General features: G+C 46.4%; 1 protein-coding gene across 1 annotated transcript in view; it reads left to right on the forward strand.

The window, feature by feature from the left end:
• Window positions 1–8,424: 8,424 nt before the first annotated feature.
• Window positions 8,425–9,441, forward strand: part of has3 (hyaluronan synthase 3) — a 15,922-nt gene continuing 14,905 nt past the window's right edge. The window contains exon 1 of the mRNA XM_078544730.1: window positions 8,425–8,463. The gene's annotated coding sequence lies outside the window, so the exon portion shown is untranslated. The remainder of the gene's footprint in view (window positions 8,464–9,441) is intronic.

Consider the following 9,441-nt stretch of genomic DNA (forward strand, 5'->3'; position numbering starts at 1 on the left):
TGGGTTTATGAAAGAGAAATCATGCTTAACTAATCTACTGGAGTTTTTTGAGGATGTAACTAGTAGAATAGATAAGGGAGAACCAGTGGATGTGGTGTACCTGGATTTCAAGAAGGCTTTTGATAAGATCCCACATAAGAGGCTAGTGGGCAAAATTAAAGCACATGGGATTGGGGGTAATATACTGGCATGGATTGAGAATTGGCTGACAGAGTGGGAATAAATGGGTCTTTTTCTGGGTGGCATGTGGTGACTAGTGGTGTACCGCAGTGATCAGTGCTTGGGCCCAGCTATTCACAATATATATAAATGACTTAAATGACGGAACCAAATGCAATATTTCCAAGTTTGCTGATGGTGGGGTTGAGAGGAGAATACAAGGAGACTTCAGGGCAATTTAGACAAGCTGTGTGTGTGGGCAAACACATGGCAGATGCAGTATAACGTGGATAAATGTGAAGTTATACGCTTTGGTGTGAAGAACAGAAAGGCAGAGTATTATTTAAATGGTGATATATTGGGAAATGTGGATGTACAAAGGGATCTGGGTGTCCTTGTACACCAGTCAATGAAAGTAAACAGGCAGGTGCAGCAAGCAATTATGGAGGCAAATGGTATGTTGGCCTTCATTGCAAGAGGATTTGAGTTCAGAAATAGGGATGTCTTACTGCAGTTACCCAGGGCCTTGGTGAGACCATATCTGGAGTATTGTGTGCAGTTTTGGTCTCCCTACCTAAGACTTGCCACAGAGGGAGTGCAGCAAAGGTTCACTAGGCTGACACCAGGGATGGCAGGACTGCACTCAGACGCTTTCCACAAAGGTCCACCTCTAGAGTTTTGATCTTTCCTTCCGATGTTCCTCTCATCTGGATCGCCATTTACATTCGAGATTTGCCTTCCATGCACGCACACACTCAGATACTCAGCCGTGCCAACAGAACACTACTGCTTCACAGGTGTGTAGTAAGAAGTCAAAAATTTTTGGCTGTCTCCTTGGATCTTCTGGCTTCTCACAAGCCCACTTTGCCTTGATTTTGTTCCCTACAGCTTTCGCTCTTTAATTTGGAGCCTTTTCCTCTGCTCCTTACTTCAACTTCATTGAACAGGATCTGTTCCAGATTCCCTGTCCCTGTTCCTTGACTTAGCTGTCGTCATGGAACCTTTTCCTGTCCCCACTCCCTGGTCCTGGGACTTTCTTTTGTTCTTTTGGGAAATCTGCTCTCTGCAATTCCCTCTCCTGTCCAGCTTCCTCACCTGTGGTATCCACAAACCAACTGAACTTAAACTGCTTTTCTGTTTCTGTCTGTCGGTCTCCTTTTGCTAGGCAACAGCACAGTTTTCTACTTCGTTTTAACTTCCTTAAACCACTTCAAGCGTCGTAAAACCTCATTAAAATGCAGGTATACAAACAAACCCACAGACTTGCAGGCAATATTCTCCCAGAGAAAAACCCTAAATGAAACTAGACCCAGGTTTCACCCTTTTAACCCACAAATAAAACATATAAATTAAAGCTAAAACTTAAACTTAAAGCTATAGTTTATTCCTAACACCCAGCAATACAAATTAAACTTATTTAAAACTGTTTGTAGTATACATAAATGATTTGGAGGAAAATGTAACTGGGCTAATTAGTAAGTTTGCAGACAACACTAAAGTTGGAGGAGTTGCAGATAGTGAAGAGGATTGTCAAAGGATACAACGGGATATAGATTGGTTGGAGACTTGGGCGGAGAAATGGCAGATGGAGTTTAATCCGGACAAATGCGAGGTAATGCATTTTGGAAGGTCTAATACGGGTAGGAATTATACAGTAAATGGCAGAACCCTTAAGTGCATCGACGGGCAGAGGGATCTGGGTGTACAGGTCACTGAAAGTGGCAACGCAGGTGGATAAGGTAGTCAGGAAGGCATATGGCATGCTTGCCTTCATCGGCAGGGGTATTGAGTATAAAAGCTGGGAAGTCATGCTGCAGCTGTACAGAACCTTGGTTAGGTCACACTTGGAATATTGCGTGCAATTCTGGTCACCACATTACTAGAAGGATATGGAGGCATTGAAGAGGGTGCAGAGGAGGTTTACCAGGATGCTGCCTGGTCTGGAGGTTATTAGCTATGAGGAGAGGTTGGAGAAACTCTGATTGTTCTCACTAGAGTGACGGAGATTGAGGGGCGACTTAATTGAAGTTTACAAAATTATGAGTGGCATGGACAGAGTAGATAGTCAGAAGCTTTTTCCCAGGGTAGAAGAGTCAATTACTAGGGGACATAGATTTAAGGTGAGAGGAGAAAACTATAGAGGAGATGTGCGGGGCAAGTTTTTTACGCAGAGGGTAGTGAGTGTCTGGAATTCGCTGCCAGAGGAGGTGGTGGAAGCAGGTACGATAGTGGAGTTTAAGAGGCAGCTTGACAAATACATGAATAGGATGGGAATAGAGGGATACGGATACCGGAATTGCAAAATGTTTTAATTTGACAGGCAATATGATCGGCACAGGCTTGGAGGGCCGAAGGGCCTGTTCCTGTGCTGTACTTTTCTTTGTTCTTTGTAACTCGAGTTCCTAACACAACACAGGTGTTGAATGACCTTCATGCATCTGTCTCTGTTTGCAGATTCTTGACCAGAGCCTCCCAGGTTCACAGCCCTGTCCCCGTTGCCAGTTCTCTATCACCACAGGACTTGCAAATGGACCCTGACATATATAATGTGATAGAATTTACCCTGCAATTTGAGAGGAAAAAGCTGGAATCAAATGTAACGGTATTACAGTTGAATAAAGGCAACTACAGAGGCATAAGGGAGGAGCTGGCCAGAATCGACTGGGAGATGAGCCTAGCAGGAAAGACAGTGGAACAGCAATTGCAGGAGTTTCTGGGAGTAATTTGGTAGACACAGCAAAAATTCATCCCTAGGAAGAAGAAGCAGACTAAAGGGAGGACGAGGCAACCATGGCTGACGAGGGAAGTCAGGGACAGCATAAAAGCTAAAGAGAAAGCATACAATGCGGCGAAGAGCAGTGGGAAACCAGGGGATTGGGAAGCCTACAAAGACCAACAGAAGACAATTAAAAAAGAAATAAGGAGGGAGAAGATTAAATATGAGGGTAAACTTGCCAGTAATATAAAAGTAGATTGCAAGAGTTTTTTTAGATATATAAAGTGTAAGAGAGAGGCAAAAGTGGACATTGGGCAGCTGGAAAATGACACTGGAGAAGTAGTAGTGGGGAACAAAGAAATGGTGGAGGAACTGAATAGGTACTTTGCGTCAGTCTTCACAGTGGAAGACACAAGTAACATCCCCAAAGTTCAAGAGAGTCGGGGGGCAGAGGTAAGTATGGTGGCCATTACCAAGGAGAAGGTGCTAGGAAAACTGAAAGGTCTGAAGGTGGATAAATCACCTGGACCAGATGGATTACACCCCAGAGTTCTGAAGGAGATAGCTGAAGAGATAGTGGAGGCGTTAGTGGTGATCTTTCAGAAATCACTGGAGTCAGGCAGGGTCCCAGAGGACTGGAAAATCGCTAATGTAACCCCCCTGTTTAAGAAGGGAGTGAGGCAAAAGACGGGAAATTACAGGCCAATTAGCCTGACCTCGGTCGTTGGTAAGATTTTAGAATCCATTATTAAGGATGAGATTTCAGAATACTTGGAAGTGCATGGTAAAATAGGGCAAAGTCAGCACAGTTTCATCAAGGGGAGGTCATGCCTGACAAATCTGTTAGAATTCTTTGAGGAGATAACGAGTAGGTTAGACAAAGGAGAGCCAATGGATGTTATCTACTTGGACTTCCAGAAGGCCTTTGACAAGGTGCCGCACAGGAGGCTACTCAGTAAGATAAGAGCCCATGGTGTTAGAGGCAAGGTACTAGCATGGATAGAAGATTGGCTGTCTGGCAGGAGGCAGAGAGTGGAGATAAGGGGGTCCTTCTCAGGATGGCGGCCGGTGACTAGTGGAGTTCTGCAAGGGTCAGTGTTGGGACCACAGCTTTTCACTTTATACATTAATGATCTAGATGAAGGAACTGAGGGCATCCTGGCTAAGTTTGCAGATGATACAGAGATTGGTGGAGGGACAGGTAGTATTGAGGAGGCAGGGAGACTGCAGAAGGATTTGGACAGGTTAGGAGAATGGGCAAAGAAGTGGCAGATGGAATACAACGTGGGGAAGTGTGAGGTCATACACTTTGGTAGGAAGAATAGAGGCATAGACTATTTTCTAAATGGGGAGAGAATTCAGAAGTCTGGAGTGCAAAGGGACTTGGGAGTCCTAGTCCAGGATTCTCTTAAGGTTAACTTGCAGGTTGAGTTGGTAGTTAGGAAGGCACATGCAATGTTGGCATTTATTTCAAGAGGACTAGTATATAAAAGCAGGGATGTGCTGCTGAGGCTTTATAAGGCTCTGGTCAGACCACATTTAGAATATTGTGAGCAATTTTGGGTCCCGAATCTCAGGAAGGATGTGCTGGCCCTGGAGAGGGTCCAGAGGAGGTTCACGAGAATGATCCCAGGAATGAAAGGCTTAACATATGAGGAACGTTTGAGGACTCTGGGTCTATACTCGATGGAGTTTAGAAAGATATGGGGGGATCTGATTGAAACTTACTGAATACTGAAAGGCCTGGATAGAGTGGACGTGGGGAAGATGTTTCCATTAGTAGAGAGACAAGGACCCGAGGGCACAGCCTCAGAGTAAAGGGAAGACCTTTTAGAACAGAGATGAGGAGAAACTTCTTTAGCCAGAGAGTGGTGAATCTGTGGAATTCATTGCCACAGAAGGCTGTGGAGGCCAGGTCATTGAGTGTATTTAAGACCGAGATAGATAGGTTCTTGATTGGTAAGGGGATCAAAGGTTACGGGGAGAAGGCAGGAGAATGGGGTTGAGAAACTTATCAGCCATGATTGAATGGCGGAGCAGACTCGATGGGCCGAATGGCCTAACTTCTGCTCCTATGTCTTATGGTCTAAGCCTGCACATGACTGTTTAATGTGGGGACCATGGGTCAGCATCATTGTCCACATGATTTTGAGTGGTTGGTGATCAGATTTCAGTGTCATGTCAAACCACGATGACTGGGACCACCTTGCTACTGCAGCCTTCTTTCACGTTAGCTGGTGAGACGCACAGTCTTCCTTTTGCCTGTTCTGCATTTGAGGACTTTTTCAACCGCACTTTGTCTGGCATCTGCTCCCGACCTTGATGCCATTAACGGCCCTACCAGGAGCAAGGAACTCCCGATGGCATCACTCAAGGGACCATTGGCGCAAGCCTCTCTACCATGTCATCCTGTTGCGGTGTTGATCAGTGCAGTAATCCTGTTGCGGTCTTGAATCAGTGCAGTAATCCTGTTGTGGTCTTGATCAGTGCAGTAATCCTGTTGCGGTCTTGAATCAGTGCAGTAATCCTGTTGCGGTCTTGAATCAGTGCAGTAATCCTGTTGCGATCTTGAATCAGTGCAGTAATCCTGTTGCGGTCTTGAATCAGTGCAGTAATCCTGTTGCGGTGTTGATCAGTGCAGTAATCCTGTTGCGGTCTTGAATCAGTGCAGTAATCCTGTTGCGGTCTTGAATCAGTGCAGTAATCCTGTTGTGGTCTTGAATCAGTGCAGTAATCCTGTTGCGGTCTTGAATCAGTGCAGTAATCCTGTTGCGGTCTTGAATCAGTGCAGTAATCCTGTTGCGGTCTTGATCAGTGCAGTAATCCTGTTGTGGTCTTGATCAGTGCAGTAATCCTGTTGTGGTCTTGAATCAGTGCAGTAATCCTGTTACGGTCTTGAATCAGTGCAGTAATCCTGTTGTGGTCTTGATCAGTGCAGTAATCCTGTTGTGGTCTTGATCAGTGCAGTAATCCTGTTGTGGTCTTGATCAGTGCAGTAACCACTTTGCAGTGTTGATCAATTCTGGCTGCTCTAGTCTCTTGAGCAGAGCGCCATCTGCAGCCGCTGGATTCTGGAGAGACAGGAGAGATATAACAGCTGATCGGTTCCCAGGTCCGGGACTGGGAGATGTTCAACATTTCAAGTTAAGCTGCCCTTCGATGTTGCTGCATGGATGAAACTTCTGCCAGTGTCCGGGTGCCACCTTATCAAAGACACATCAGGAAGCTTTTAATTTAAGTGCCAAGATTCATGCTTTAACCAATTAGTTACACAGGGCTCACTGTTTCACTTCAGGGGGCAGGAGCTGGAACAGATTCATTTGGTTTTTATACATTACCAAGGTCACCTATTCCCACATTTTACAATAGGAATAGGATGTTTGCAGTATAAAAGGCATTTGAGCTATTGAAACTGGGCTGGCTGTTCCCCAATCAACCCCAATTTATCCCACTGCCCCATAGCCCTGTATTAATCCCAAACTAACCCCTGTATTAATCCCAAATTAATCCCTGTATTAATCCCAAACTAATCCCTGTATTAATCCCAAACTAATCCCTGCATTAATCCAAAACTAATCTCTGTATTAATCCCAAAGTAATCCCTGCATTAATCCCAAACTAACCCCTGTATTAATCCCAAAGTAATCCCTGTATTAATCCCAAACTAACCCCTGTATTAATCCCAAAGCAATCCCTGTATTAATCCCAAACTAACCCCTGTATTAATCCTAAACTAACCCCTGTATTAATCCAAAACTAATCCCTGTATTAATCCCAAACTAACCCCTGTATTAATCCCAAACTAACCCCTGTATTAATCCCAAACTAGCCCTTGTATTAATCCCAAACTAACCCCTGTATTAATCTGAAACGAATCTCTGTATTAATCCCAAAGTAATCCCTGTATTAATCCCACACTAACCCCTGTATTAATCCCAAAGTAATCCCCGTATTAATCCCAAACTAACCCCTGTATTAATCCCAAACTAACCCCTGTATTAATCCCAAAGTAATCCCTGTATTAATCCCAAACGAATCTCTGTATTAATTCCAAACTAACCCCTGTATTAATCCCAAACTAGCCCCTGTATTAATCCCAAACGAATCTCTGTATTAATTCCAAACTAACCCCTGTATTAATCCCAAACTAGCCCCTGTATTAATCCCAAACGAATCTCTGTATTAATCCCAAACTAACCCCCGTATTAATCCCAAACTAGCCCCTGTATTAATCCCAAAGCAATCCCTGTATTAATCCCAAACTAACCCCTGTATTAATCCCAAACTAGCCCCTGTATTAATCCCAAAGTAATCCCTGTATTAATCCCAAACTAACCCCTGTATTAATCCCAAAGCAATCCTTGTATTAATCCCAAACTAACCCCTGTATTAATCCTAAACTAACCCCTGTATTAATCCCAAATTAATCCCAAACTAACCCCTGTATTAATCCCAAACTAACCCCTGTATTAATCCCAAACTAACCCCTGTATTAATCCCAAAGTAATCCCTGTATTAATCCCAAACTAACCCCTGTATTAATCCCAAAGTAATCCCTGTATTAATCCCAAACTAACCCCTGTATTAATCCCAAACTAACCCCTGTATTAATCCCAAAGTAATTCCTGTATTAATCCCAAACTAACCCCTGTATTAATCCCAAAGTAATCCCCGTATTAATCCCAAACTAACCCCTGTATTAATCCCAAACTAACCCCTGTATTAATCCCAAAGTAATCCCTGTATTAATCCCAAACTAGCCCCTGTATTAATCCCAAACTAGCCCCTGTATTAACCCCAAACGAATCTCTGTATTAATCCCAAACTAACCCCTGTATTAATCCCAAACTAACCCCTGTATTAATCCCAAACGAATCTCTGTATTAATCCCAAACTAACCCCTGTATTAATCCCAAACTAACCCCTGTATTAATCCCAAACTAACCCCTGTATTAATCCCAAACTAATCCAATTGACCTGCTCTTTCCCCAGAGCCCTGTATCAATCAATCCCGTTGCCTCCCACTCTCTCCCTGTGGCTGTTATCAATATAAAACTATTGGGTTTGAGTTAATAGAAGCTGATGTTTCAGTGCAATGTCAGGAATGCTGCTCCTTGGACTTCTCAGTTTCTGCTCGGTTTTCCCATAAAAAAAAATCTTTCCTCAAGTGACAAGTGCTTCTTTTGCCAATCAGTTTCCATCATTCACTAACCCCTGAGCTACTGGCTCCCCACCTCCCTCCATCTCTCTTCTGCACTCCTGTTTTTTTTCATTTGTCCTGTCTCATTTCCCATTTTCCTTTCATCTCTCCTTCAGTTGCCTGTCTCTTTCCCCCTCTCTGTATCGCTCGTTGCCTTTATCTTTCCCTCTACCTCTCCTCCCTTTATCTTTGCCTTTTCTCTCTCTCTCTCTCCCTCCCCCTTTACCTATCCCGGTGACGTGAGGAGGATGTTGCTGCTGGATGGAGAGAGGAGGATCCTTCACTGAGCTCCCACCCTCCCTGTCCTCCGCTGCTGTTTGAGGAGTAAAGTTATTGCGGTTCAGACAATCCCGAGGAGCGGAGCCCCGGCTGCGGTGAATGGGCAGAGGTGAGTGAGGGAGGGAGGCGGGGGGAATCTGGGATCCGGGATCCCATCAATGGACCGGGATCAGTTGCTCCAGATGCAGTTTGGGCTTCACCTTGGACACGGTCCGGGCTCCGCTCCGAGCCGCTGGGGGTGACCGGGGAAGGGAGACCGGTGGCCGGTCCCTGGAGCCGGGGCAGCCGAGATGCGGGTTCCCAGCCTCCGCCTCCTCCCCGAAGCCCGTCCCTGTCCCTGTCTCTTTGTCCCAGCCTCAAGCTCAGCTCCCAAACCGGGAAAACCCCATCTGTCCCGGGAAAAGCTCGGGGATGGAACAGCAAATCTGACAGTCGGAGGGGGGCCATTCGGCCCATCGAGTCCATGCCCGCTCCCGAGAGCAATCCCTGGAAATTTACCCCCCTCCAGTCTCCTTCCCAAATCATTGATGCTTCAGGGTTTCCCGCACCAGCCGCTCGGAGGCAGCCGGTCCCGGGGAGACATCCCGCCCTCGGCCAATGGGAACCGCTTCCCTTTGTCTCATCCATCCCAACCTGTCCTCACCCTCCTACCCCTCACCCTCCACCCCTCACCCTCCACCCCTCACCCTCCACCCCTCACCCTCCTACCCCTCACCCTCCTACCCTCACCCTCCACCCTCCAACCCCTCACCCTCCTACCCCTCACCCTCCACCCCTCACCCTCCACCCCTCACCCTCCTACCCCTCACCCTCCAACCCTCACCCTCCTACCCCTCACCCTCCTACCCTCACCCTCCACCCCTCACCCCTCACCCTCCTACCCCTCACCCTCCAACCCTCACCCTCCACCCCTCACCCCTCACCCTCCTACCCCTCACCCTCCAACCCTCACCCTCCAACCCTCACCCTCCAACCCCTCACCCTCCACCCCTCACCCTCCTACCCCTCACCCTCCACCCCTCACCCTCCTACCCTCCCTCCTACCCCTCACCCTCCACCCCTCACCCTCCACCCCTCACCCTCCTAC

Source organism: Cetorhinus maximus, chromosome 6 (assembly GCF_964194155.1).
Source record: "Cetorhinus maximus chromosome 6, sCetMax3.hap1.1, whole genome shotgun sequence".
Lineage (NCBI taxonomy): Eukaryota > Metazoa > Chordata > Chondrichthyes > Lamniformes > Cetorhinidae > Cetorhinus > Cetorhinus maximus.